This window comes from Dromiciops gliroides, chromosome 1 (genome assembly GCF_019393635.1).
Source record: "Dromiciops gliroides isolate mDroGli1 chromosome 1, mDroGli1.pri, whole genome shotgun sequence".
Taxonomy (NCBI): domain Eukaryota; kingdom Metazoa; phylum Chordata; class Mammalia; order Microbiotheria; family Microbiotheriidae; genus Dromiciops; species Dromiciops gliroides.
In genome coordinates, this window is record NC_057861.1 from 548,283,483 (window position 1) to 548,297,195 (window position 13,713).

Here is a 13,713-nt window from a genome sequence, read left to right on the forward strand (position 1 = left end):
ACAACTCCACCAACAGTGCATCAGTGTCCCTATTTTTCTACATCTCAAGCATTTGTCATCTTTTTCTTTTCTTACCAATCAGATGGGTATAAGGTGGTATCTCAGGATGTTTTAATTTGCATCCAGTCCCAGGTCTCTCATTCACTAGTTGTATGGATGTGTGAAATGTCGTGTGAAATGACTCTGAGCAAGTCATTTTTACCACACTGGGCCTCAATTTCCTTATCTAAAAAATAATGGTGTTGCACTAGAGGATCTCTAAGGTAACTTCCAGCTTATAATTGTTTTGATTCTATGACATTTCCAAGATGAGCCTGAAAACCTGCTGGCTAATCTTTAAATCAGCTTCAAAATACCTCTTCCCCAATATTCCTCACCCTGACAAAGGCAGGGATGATGGAAAAGCACCATATTTGTTCAATTTGTTCAACTATTTCCATTGCTTCGACTGGTTTCCATCGAGTCTGAGCTAATCTCTTCTAGGCCCTGAGAAGGTAGGGCTCCCACATCTTCACAGTCTCTGAACCCTCTTGCTCAGGTCATCTGTACTGTCTATCCTGTCACAAATAATTTTCTTTGTTTTGGCTAAAAAGAGATCTGGGTCATCTGGGAAGCAGGCAGTGGCTGTCCCACTCCACTTACCCTCTCCCCTTCTTTCTAAATTAATACCTGACAAATGGCAGGTTCTATGAAACTTAAGCAATAACTGAGGTAGGAAAAAAATCACATTTTTCACTAAAATGCATTTTTAAATGATGACGATTTTTGCAAGTTTTATTTGTGTGTCCAAAATCTCCCTATCACAAAGTCCTTCTATCACCTGGTAAAAATGTCTATTATTACTGTTACTGAATTTCTTAGAGAAAATCCATTTCTTAAAGTGATAGTATTTTGGAGTTTCAAGGAAGAGTGGGGCAAATTCAATTCAATTAATATTGAATGAAGGAATAACTACTCCATATAAAACGATGTGCTAGATACCAACAAAAAGAGAGTACTGCCTACCTTTCAATAGCTTATAATCTAATATAATAGTAGAGATTAAGCTATAATAACAATAACAACAACAACAACAACAACAACAATAATAATAATCAGTACCTAGTCCAATCTTATCCATTCCAATCCAATCAGTATTTACCAGGTATTTGCTACCTTCACAGTTTTTGCCTCTATATCACCTCAGTGTCTCTCCACCCCCCCATCCCCCACAAGTGGGCATGCACACACACTACTTACACTTAATAAATGCTTCACATATGCCTGCTGATTGATTGGGGATTTTAAAAAATGGCAACATGGAATATTACCATTCATCCTGCATCCCCTTAAAGGTCTTCTAAGAAGAACTCTCGGTTCCCTTGAGTCAGGCTAATTCAAACATTCCAATTGCCCCTTTATTTCTTGACTTCTTATAATAATGTCAGTTCAGTTGCACGTTGAAAGCTACAGTGATTATTTCTTGTGATTTGATTGCTGTAGGGAGTTCTCTGTGAACATCTTCCTCTAACAAAGATCAGCTGCTTCTCTGCAAAGTTTTTGAGAATTGTTTGGAGGCACTGAGATGTTTAAATGACTTGCATAGGATCACACAGATAGACTATTTCAAGACTTGAACTGAGGTCTCCACACTAAAGTCACCTTTCTTTCCACTACACTATGCTGTCAAATAGGTTCCTGGAATTTATTTTATCTATTTTATTTTATTGGAGGCAACTGGGGTTAAATGACTTCACTAGGAACATACTGCTTGTAAGTGTCTGAGACTGAAATTGAACTCAGGTCCTCCTAATTCCAGGGCTGGTGCTCTATCCACTGTGCCTCCTAGCTGCATCTCAGGTTCTTGGAATTTAAAGATTAAAAAATAAAACAGGGGGCAGCTAGGTGGCACAGTGGTTAGAGCAACGGCCCTGGATTCAGGAGGACCTGAGTTCAAATCTGGCCTCAGACACTTGAGACTTACTAGCTTCCAGCTTATAATTGTGTGACCCTGGGCAAGTCACTTAACCCTCATTGCCCCGCAAAATAATAATAATAATAAAATAAAAACAAAATAAAATAAAACAAAATACTCAAATAGTCCCTGCCTTCAAAAAGTTAGTATTCTAGCATCATACAGGTAAATATATCAATGGTATTTTGAGGAGATAGAGATAACTCACAACTACCAAGACTGTGAAAGGCTTACTATTTCCTGGCAAATGAGTTGAGATTTAAAGGAAGTTAGGGATGCCAAAAAGGCAGAGGTGAGTAGGGAGTGCCTTCCAGGAACAGCAGACAACCCCTACAAAGGAACATGGGCTGCAGATTGAGTTGAAGGAGAGCTACAAGTCAAGTTTTCTTCTGGGAATAGGGAATGTGCCCAGGGAAACCAAATACGACCAAATCAGTAGAATAGTAGAATCTCAGGTTAAAAATAAAGCTAACACCACCCTGGGGTTATCCGGTCTGGGGAGCAGTGGAAGCAATGTCAGACTTAAAAAAAACACAGTCAGTCTTGGGGCATGCATATTTTAGAAGGAAAGAAAGAAAGAAGAAAAGGAAAGATGGAAGGGAGGGAAGGGAGGGAGGGAGGGAGAACAGAAGGAAGGAAGGAAGGAAGGAAGGAAGGAAGGAAGGAAGGAAGGAAGGAAGGAAGGAAGGAAGGAAGGAAGGAAGGAAGGAAGGAAGGAAAGAAAGAAAGAAAGAAAGAAAGAAAGAAAGAAAGAAAGAAAGAAAGAAAGAAAGAAAGAAAGAAAGAAGAGGAAAAAGGAGGGAGGGAGGGAGAGAGAGGGGAAGAGAGAAAGAGGGAGAGAGAGACAGAGACAAAGAGACAGAGACAGAGACAGAGAAGCAGAAAAGCAGGGCAGGCAAGTGAGTTGAGCCACATAGAGGAGGTGGGTGGGAGTGCGACATGGCAGGGATCCAGGCTCCTTCCTTTCCCGTACCCTCTCAGAAACCAAAAAACAAACCCTCATTTCCTGAGGATGGGCCCAAGGCTTGTTGTAGTTGTAACTAAAGTGACCTGAACTGCTTCCTTTATTTATATGCCACATTCCACCCTCAATGCCCCACTACAACCACTTTAGTCTCTTTGCTCTCTGCCTTACAGCCTTCACCAGAGCATGGGTACAAGGGAGTAAGGTGGAAGGAAGAGATGTAGCTCAGACACTATCATTTCCCAGCTCTGTTGCCAATGGTAATTTTTCTATTTTTGATCCAGGGCTCCAGTTTCTGTAACAACCTTTCCCAGAAGCTGCACTAAAGCCGAAGAGTTAAAAGTGAGGCTTAACCTCAAAGGAAGGGGTCTGGATGGAGAGGCTTGCTTGTGCTGATGTGCTGGCTTTCACACACTCACATGAGCTCTTCAGGTTCTCCTTGGAAGTTTCATCACGAGATAGGAGGAATGAATTCCTGAAAAGGATCTCACCAGCATCTTACAAAACTTTTCTGTGGAATACACTGGGTAAAATGGGGAGAATCTACTTTTTTTTTTTTTTTAGTGAGGCAATTGGGGTTAAGTGACTTGCCCAGGGTCACACAGCTAGTAAGTGTTAAGTGTCTGAGGCTGGATTTGAACTCAGGTACTCCTGACTCCAGGGCCAGTGCTCTATCCACTGCGCCAGCTAGCTGCCCTGAGAATCTATTTGGGATCAGAAAAGAAAACAAAACAAATGACTCAGCTGCAGTCTCTTAAACATCATTATCATGAAAAACCTTGGGATGTCTTGCCAGCTTCTTGGAGCTACAGGAGGGCAGTGGATGGGCTCAGCCTCCTCATTCTATGACTGTGGGACTGCGGGGAAGCCACTTCAATTCTCATGGTCTTTTTACTCATCTGTACCATGAAGAGATTATCTCCAGGCACCCTTCCAGTTCTTAATCTATGATCCTAGGAAAAGCTATGCTAGTCACATTTTTAATTAGGTTCTCTTGGAAGTAATGAGGGAGGGAGGAAGAGAGAAGAAGAAGAAGAATTAGAAGAAGAAGAGACAAGGATCAAAGGGAGGGTATGGCTTTGGAAGAACTTTAAGAATTATGAGTTGGGGCAGCTAGGTGGCGCAGTGGATAAGCACCGGCCCTGGATTCAGGAGTACCTGAGTTCAAATCCGGCCTCAGACACTTGACAATTACTAGCTGTGTGACCCTTGGCAAGTCACTTAACCCCCATTGCCCCGCCAAAAAAAAAAAAAAAAAAAAAAAAGAATTATGAGTTGGTAGAAGTGGAAATAGTCTGGGTCTGAGGGGATTAAGACACTAGGGTTTTAGCCCCAGTTCCAAGGTTACTACTACTTTACAAGATTGTAGACATGCTCATTTCTAAGATATAAATGCTTACATTGAAAATTTAGCAGTCAGTGAGCTGGTTAGAGCTGCCTCCATCATGCCCTTAGCTACAACTATCAATATTTACCAATTCAGAAATTAAAAATGTAATACAGAAGGGGCAGCTAGGTGGCACAGTGGATAAAGCACCAGCCCTGGATTCAGGAGTACCTGAGTTCAAATCCGGCCTCAGACCCTTGACACTTACTAGCTGTGTGACCCTGGGCAAGTCACTTAACCCCCATTGCCCCGCAAAAAAAAAAAAAAAAAAGTAATACAGAACATTAATTTTGACTTCATGGACCTCCTAAACAGTCTTGGGGACCCGCTGGGGTCCCAGACCACACTTTGAGAACTACTTACCTAGAACATTGACAGGTTAAGTGACTTGCCAAGGGCTACATGGCTAGTATTGTCAGAGACAGGACCTGAATACAGGTCTTCTAGACTCTGAGAACAGCTCTTTATCCATTAAAGAAAAATAAATAAACATGAAAATAACTTACTATGTTCAGTGAATAGAGGATCAGGCTTGGAGTCAGGAAGATCTGAGTCCAAATTCAACCTCAAGACACTTATTAGTTGTATGAACTTGGGCAAGTAACTTAACCCCTATAATATGAAGAGGTTGAAATAAGATGGTTTCTTCCAGGTATAGATCTTATGATCTGATGGTGTAACACACCAAGGCATGGCAGATAGCATCCTGGACTTGGAATCAGGAAAACTGGTATTCAAATCTAGCTTAATACTTACTGTTTGACCACTAAGCAAACCATTTCATCTCTGTTGTGACTCAGGCACCTAGGAATTATGTACTTCTAAGTCATGAAGAGGTTGGCACCTATCTCAGTGGAAGTAGGGGTGGGTGAAGGTATCATACACTGAGGAAATCAAGGATCCTATTTTTACACAGTAACATCATTTGATTTGCCATTTAATAATTCTTACTCCAGCACCCAGTACAAGGCCTGCTGTGTAGTAGGCCTTATTGTTTGACTACTCCATAAGAGTTTGCTCAGTCCCTAACCCCAGAGCTCAACAGTTCCTCCTTAAACTATATCATCTCCCAGGGTTGTATGTTTTTGCTACTCCTTGATGCTCTCACATAAACATCCTCAAGAAAAATTGCCATTTGTGCCATTTGCACCAAACCAAAATTAATCACCAATATGAAGGAGGCACTCAACCCACGAGTCCTCTCTATCAACAAAGACCTTCGTAGTCTACTGAAGCAGCAACAAGGCTTTTTCCAGCTAACATCCAAACAGCAGAGAGTCCTTTCTGACTTAGAAACCAGTGGGTTGCCAGTGCTTTTGAAACTGGACACAGTGGAGGTAGAGACTGTGTAAAAATGTGGCTTTTAGCCTGAAGTTCACAGCTAGAATTTCATCACTAGAAAGGTGGTAGAGTAATGGTAAAAATCACTGCTCTAGAAAGGAAGAGTTTCCTAAAACTAGTTGAGTTAGTTTGAGTTGTATTTTACCTCAAAGTGCCTCATTTCCCTCATCTGTAAAATAGGAACCAAAGTACCTAGCTCTCTTCTTTCTCCTCTTCCTTCTTCTCCTCCATCATCATAACCACATTAGCTAGCATTTAGGTATCATTTTGAAGTTTTCAAAAGCCCTTAAGTGTAATAAAACTGGTTTTGAAAAGTACAAAGCACTCCACAAATATTGCCAATGACAGTCCGAAGGGAAAAGTCTTGCAGATTCTCATCTGCTGCTGGCTTGTGGTCTGTATGTTCCTAAAAAATAAACAGAAGGGCACCTAGGTGGCATAGTGGATAAAGCACTGGCCCTGGATTCAGGAGTACCTGAGTTCAAATCTGGCCTCAGACACTTGACACTTACTACCTGTGTGACCCTGGGCAAGTCACTTAACCCCAATTGCCTCACCAAAAAAACAACCCCCCCAAAAAACCCCCAAAACCCCCCAAAATAAACAGAAAACCCTAAACACCCACTGGTTAGGTAGGTGCTTAAGCCCCAGAAAGTAACATTAGTTTTAAGAAACTTACAAACTAGTTGGGGAGACAAGATTAATATGTGGGAAACAATAGTGAGTAAATAGAAAGGTTGCGCAAGACAAAGAGTAAATGGCCTAGGGGTCTGAGTGCTAGGTTAGGAATTCTCTGGTACTTACTACTTGAATAACTCTGCTCAAGTCACTTAACCTCCATCTGCCTCAGTTTCCTCATTTATGAAATGGGGATGATAATAGCATGTACCTCATAGGGTTATTGTGAGAGTCAGATGAAATACAGCTTTGAGCTATACTCTTGCCAGCTATTATGATTTTTTAAATCATAATAGCTAATATTCACATAGAACTATATGCCATGCCCTGTGCTAAGTGCTTTATGATTATTATTTCACTTGATCCTCACAACCCTGAAAGGTAGGCGCTATTATGAATTTCACTTTACAGTTGAGGAAACTGAGGCAAAAGTTGTGAGTTGCCCAGGGTCAAACAGCTAGTAAGTGTCTGAGGCTGGATTTGATCTCAGGCTGAGCACTTGATGATCCACTGCACCACCAGCTGCTTCTGTTGGACAATCTGGATTAGAATTCCAGCTTTGGACATATTTGCACATCTTTTTGGACAAAAGGTCCATCTCTCTGCCTCAGTTTCCTCTTCTGCAAAATGAGAGGAATATTGGGCCACCCTTCGACATTTTATGCCTCTCTTTTTTTTTATACTAGTCAAATGATTTTCTATATTAATCATCACAGCTTACATCAGTAAAACACGATTCAGATGAACAAAGTGCTTTCTTCGAAATAGGCCTGTGAGGTAAATAGTGTAGATATCCTCATTGTGCAGATGAGGGAAATAAGGCACTGAGAATTCCTTGGCCTGCCCATGCTTCCATAGCTGAATAACCATTGGAGCCAGGATGAGCTGTACTCAGAGACTTCGGTGCTTTTTTTTGAGCATCAGAAGCTTTTTCTGAAGGCTCTGTCAAATGCCCTAGGGAACTGTTGTTGCTGTTAAACCAATGTTGTCAAGCCATTTTCAGTTTGGTTTAATGAGAAAGGTGGGGAGGGGGAAGAGTATATTAAACAAAATTAAGCTGCTGGGGGAGGTAGAGAAAAGACTTTATTTTTTTTGTTTTTGAGAAAGATATGGGAGAGCTAGAGTCAGGATAACAGAGATGGCCTGAGCCAGCAAACATCTAGGTAATGCAGTCTACTCAAAATGAGTCAAAAAAAATCCCTGTGAATTTCTCTAAATTGCTAGAGATGTCCACTTCCTTGTCTCAGTATTCACCAAGCTATACAGAGTTGGATAAATCTGGCTGACATATTTAATGCTCATCACATGCTCCTTCTGTTGTTTCTGGGCATGTAGCATTAAAAAATTCCACTGTGCTTCTAGAGGAATCCCACCCAACTGCTTAATCAGAGGTCACTGGACTGTGCACAAAATGTTACCAGACACTGCCTAACCTTTGATCCAGCAATACCACTGCAAAGTCTAGAGAGATGAAAGAAAGAGGAAAAGATCCTATATACACAAAAATATTTATGGCAGCTCTTTTTTGTGGTGGCAAAAAAACTGGAAACTAAAGGGATGCCCATCAATTAAGGAGTGGTTAAATAAGCTGTGTTATAAGAATGTGATGAAGTCCTAAAATTTTGTAAGAGATGAGATGATTTCAGAGAGACATGGAAAGATCATGAGATGATTTCAGAGAGACATGGAAAGATCTGTATTAACTGATGTAGAAGGAAGTGAACAGGAACGGATGAACCATTTACACTATAACATCAATCCTATAAAAAATGAAGCAATTTTGAGGACTTTTACAAACTGATGAAGACTGAAATGAGCAGAACTAAGAAAACAATTTACACAGTAAGGAGACTAGAAAGACAAGTAACTTGGAAATCTATAAGAACTTTGACTGATACAAAGTCCATCTTTGATTCTGGAAAATCAGTGATGAAACATACTATCCATTTCCTGAAAGAAGTGATATATTTAGGGTGTTGAATGACATATGTGTATATGTATACATACATGTATGCATATATCTATATGTATATAGCTAATGAGCGAATTTGTTTTGCTTGACTATGCATATTTTTAATAAGCATCTTTTCTCTTTTTCCCCAATGGAGTGAACAGCAGAAAGTAGAAAAATATTTTTTTTGTTAATTAAAAAAAAACTAATATATAGAGAGTGAAGCAACAGATGTAGAATGTTGCATTCATTTGTAGATAAGGTCACTGTATTACTAGTTTTGTTTAATTATTTTATTTTGTTGTAAGCAACCTCTCAGGAAGAGGGTGCGTGTATGTATGTGTATAAATATTTGTAATATAAAAACAAATCAATAAAACTCAAAAAAAAAGTTTATCTTTAGACTTTCCACTTAGCTGTAGGTACACTGACCCACCCTAAGGTGGGTTACTAAATAAAGTAAGAGAAAATCTGGCCACCTCTTAGAATAGCACCACTTCTAGTGTGGTTTGAAGGGTATACTATTCAACAGAGCTGTGTATACTGCAGAAAGGCTATATGTATTCTGCTGTTCCCAGATATGATGGCTTTGTCTCTAAACTGTTTGCCTGAAAAGCTCAAGAAGTCTACTCATTCACCCTTCCAAATCTGTTTTGGCACTGTATCCTAAAGACCAGGGAGTCTCTACATCTGACATGACTAAAACCTTCTTTCTCTTCTATTGCCCTCCCCCATTAATATCCCTGAGAGAAGGAACTACCTTGCCTTTCTATTTTTATCCCCATCACATAGCACAGTGCTTTACACATAATAAGCACTTAATAAATGTCCTTTTTCTCTTTCTTCCTTTCTCTTCCTTTTTTTCCTTTCTCTCCCCTTCCTTCCTTCCTTCCTTCCTTCCTTCCTTCCTTCCTTCCTTCCTTCCTTCCTTCCTTCCTTCCTTCCTTCCTTCCTTCCTTCCTTCCTTCCTTCCTTCTCAAACTCCTCCAACCTCAATTTCAAAGGACCACAGCTTCTGAAATGCCGGGCCAATTTGGTGGCAAAGAGAAGTGTTGGGAATTTCCCATACAGCTTTCCTTAGCTGCTTTGTGGTTCTATGGGAGAACAGTGGTTGCTCTTAATATTGATGCTCGGGGAGTGGGAAATGGAGCTGGGGTAGGGGTGGGGGGTTGAGTGGGAGCAGGGCCAACATCAAGAGGCAGTGTGAATTTGGAGTCTGAAGATCTATATCCAGATTCTGGTCCAGCTACTTTTTATCTGTGTGGCCTTGACTCTTTATTTCTCAGCTTCCTCTTCTCTAAGATGAGCGGGCCAGGCTACATGATCTCTGATATCCCTCTCAGCTCTGAATCCTAAGACGTTTCTTACTGATTCATATCAGGACTTTATTACAGGTCAATGGTTCTCAAAGTAAAGTCTGTGGACACCCTCTCCCACCCCTCCAGACTCCCAAGATTCTTTCAAGGGGTCTGCAAGGTCAAAACTATTTACATAATAATACTAAGACATTTAATTTCTAATACAGTAAATATCAATAAACATAAGGCACACAAACAAAAACTTCCTTGGGGTCCTCAATAAATTTTAAGAGTATAAAGGGATCCCAAGACCAAAAACGTTTGAGATCCACTGAAAGAGGCCTAGCTAGATTTCATTGGGGTGCTTTGGACCTAGATATATCTAAATCCATGTTAAAAATGAGCCGTGGTATAATGGGATTCTACTTAACTAACCACAAACATTAAAATTAGGGAACTGTAGCCATAGCATTTGTGATGACTGTAGTCAGCCCTAAAAACAGCCCTGGGTGCTTGTTGGCAAGACATATTTTAGGGTGGGCACAGGGAAATGAATGCTGACTTCATGTATGGTATTTCAATGCCTGCCAGGCTCTTGGGAGTATCCCTCCAAAGTACATAAGTCTCTCTCATACAAGACCAGAAACTTGACCAATTAATCAGTCAATCAGCAAGCATTCTTTAAAATTTTTTTTTTCCATAAGCATTCTTAAAGCATTTACTATGTACCAGACAATATAGTAACTGCTGGGGGGAATAAAGAAGGACAAAAATAAGGTTCGTGCCCTCAAGTAGCTCTGTCAGTGTTCCAGGTCAGTGATTCCCAAGGTGAAGTAGGGGATTAGACCTGGAAGCCAAGGCAGACATGACTACTCAGTCATTATTATAACTAAGGTTGTATTTACAAGTCTATATAATAGAAACATCCAACAGGTACAAAAAGAAATATCCTGTTGCCAAAAAAAAAGTCCCCCTCATTGTCTTTTATGACATCTTAAATTCTACCACTGAACAGTCATTTCTTTGGGTTTCAGAGACTCTTCAATATCCCAAATGGAAATGAAATTGAGAAAAAGGCATTATATCTGAAATGTAAAGATCCAGGTTCAAATTCTGGTTGTCTTCCTTCCTATGTGACCTTAGGCAAGTCACTTTATGTCTCAGTTGTCTTCTCTGTAAAATGAGGGACCTGGGTTAGATGGGCTCTAAGGCCACTTCTATTTCTAGTTGTTTCAATTCTATGAAAGAAAAGGTTATTTTTTTAGGTTAATTGATGCTAAAAGCAGGGGACCTTGGGAATAGCATACGAATATGTATCTAGGGAACTCAGAAATGGGAAAGAGGAATACTAGGAGGTGGGCAAGCTTGGTAGGGTGGTTTAGTTCTGGTTGGGGTCAGTTCTACAGAGTTCCCAATCCACGTATACCTATTAAAAACACATAAAAGAGGCCAATGACTATCCCAACATTGAGGGGTTGGTGACTCGATAAGAACCATTAAATACTTTGAATGATATTGAGACCTCTCATAAGGCCACAGCTCAGCTAGAAGTCAGAAGAAGCTACTTCTCCAAAGAAAGGAAAGGGAACAAATACTTATTAAACGCCTATCATTTTCCAGTTTACAAATATCTCATTTGATCTTCACAACAACCCTGTAAGACAGATGCTATTATTATCTCCATTTCACAGTTGAGGAAACTGAGACAGATGGAAATTAAGTGAATTACCAAGGGTCACGCAGCTAGTGAGTATCTGAAACTGGATTTGAATTTAGGACTTCCTGACTACAGGCCCAGTATTCTTTCCACCTAGCTGCTTGGTGGACCAAATACTACTTTTCACAAGGTAAATAAGGGCTGAAGTTCAGGTTTAGAAATGAAACTAATATTTAGTCCTACAATGAATATATATGATTTCCCGACTTTTTAAACTACCTGTATACTTTAGAAAGGTTATAATAAGCTTTTTGAGTATTGTTAGAGGGTCCTCACCAGATCGTTCTGCTCAACCCCAGTATTTGTCAGATAAGAAAAGTGAAGTTCAGAGAGAAATGACTTATCCATGGTAACAGACAAAAGTAATATGGCAAAGTGGATGGAGTGCTATAATTGGAGTTGGGAAGACCTGGATTCATATCCTGGTTCAGATACTTGCTAGCCGTTGTGTCCATGGCAAGTCATGTAACTAGTCAGAACTTTATTCCCAGTCTGTAAAATAAAGATAATAATAGTATTTCCCTTATTTGAAGAGCAAATTAGAGTATACATATAAAGCACACTGTATATCTTAAAGCACTAGAGAAATAGGATGTATGATTATTTTACACTAAGAAGTGCATCTAGAACTTCTGATTGTAAGACAAAGCTTGATGCCAGAAATCAATTTTCCCAATGATATATTGGTCCATACCTATAAGGTTAGTAAGGATGCAGAATAAACACTATAGCTAGCAGTAGGGCTCTTTTAGGCAGGTATGCATGCCCTTGGGCAAATCATAATCTATGGGATGTCTTTTCTCTCATTGCAGTGGGTGGAATGCTGGGTCTGGAATCAAGAAGACCTGAGTTCAAATCCATCCTCAGACATTTACTAGCTGAGTGATCCTAGGCAAGTCACTTAACCTCTGTCTGCCTCAGTCTCCTTAAGTGTGAAATGAGGATAATAATAATATCTACCCCACAGAGTGAGATCAAATGAGATAATATTTGTAAGGGGCTTTCCCTAGTGGTTGTCACATGGTATGTAACAAATGCTTCTTGCTTTAATCTTTCTTTCCCTTTCCTCTTCCACAGGAAATCAAGTTAATATGATCACTGAAGAAAGCATTGAAGGAGGAAAGAAGTCCTCCAATAACAATACACACAGTCTGAAGGTGGTACATGAGATTAAGGATAAACAATCCTGTCTACTTGACTATAGTGGTCATTTATGGGCTGTGATACAATGGAAAGAGTATTACATTTGGAGCTTTCTGGGTCTGAACCCCCGAATCTGACAGTTAAGAGCCGTGTGACTGCGGATACCTCATGCTCACTTCTTGGAGTCTCAATTTCCTCTCTAGGATTGAGCCTCGGCCCACCTACCTTTTAGAGCTGTTTTGAGGAAAAGTGCTATGCTTAAAGTACTACAAAAAATGTGATCTGTTTTTAGACAGCAAGAGATTACAACCTCTCACCTCCCCCCCACCCAAGTCACATCAGATGAAAGGAACCAATACTTCCTTCCTTTCTTTAGAACAATTCTCTAAAAATTTTATGTGTATCTTGAGCTCATTTTACACTTTGGTGAAACCAGTGGATCCCTTCTCAAAATAATATTTTTAAATGTATAAAAATAAAACCCATAAGATTATAAAAGAAACCAATTATATAGAAATAGCAATCAATACACATGTATAACCTATATCAGATTGTTTGCTGTCTTGGGGAAGAGTGAGGAGAGGGAGGGAGAAAAAGTTGGAAATAAAAAATCTTATAAAAAAATGAATGTTGAAAAACTATTGTTTACATAGAGAAATACTAATCAAAATATTAAAAACAAAAAATTCATAGACCCCATATTAAGAACTCCTGCTTTATAAGATTTAGAGTCATCCAGGTTAATTTGCATAACCCCCTAGCTCAGTTGCCTTTAAATGAAGACAGGAGAAAGACACATGGAAAGAGGATAGAAGGCCCCATAAAAAACTCAGTGGGAGAAGCTGATACAAAAGTGTCCCCTGAGTGATGAGTTAAATGGCACAGACTCACTTTGAGTTGACTTGTAGTAGAAAACAGTCATTTGAGCTATCCAAGAAAGAAGTATTTCCAAAGACCCCTGAAGAGACCAGACTCTTTGTGTAAAAGGTTGGGCTATGGAACCCAGGTATTTAAAAATGAAATAAAATAAAACCCTAAAAAAGTTTATATAGGTCAGAGAGAGTTTGGCTTTAGAGGCATCCTCTCTAGCATGTCAACTAAGGTTCTAGTGTCACATTGCAAAGGGTTATTTAGCTATTCAAGAGCTTCTCCATGTAAAGAAAATGACTCACACCATCTTCAAGGGCACAGCTGAATAGCAAGGTGCAGCAAGATAGAGCTGAATGGAGTGGCTGTGGTGAGGAGTAGCCATGGCACCTGGTGGGAGGGGAGAGTAGTAG

At 39.9% G+C, this 13,713-nt stretch overlaps 1 protein-coding gene across 2 annotated transcripts in view; it reads right to left on the reverse strand.

The window, feature by feature from the left end:
• XYLT1 (xylosyltransferase 1) overlaps positions 1-13,713 on the reverse strand; it is a 418,011-nt gene that overhangs the window by 126,600 nt on the left and 277,698 nt on the right. The gene's annotated exons all lie outside the window — the stretch shown is intronic.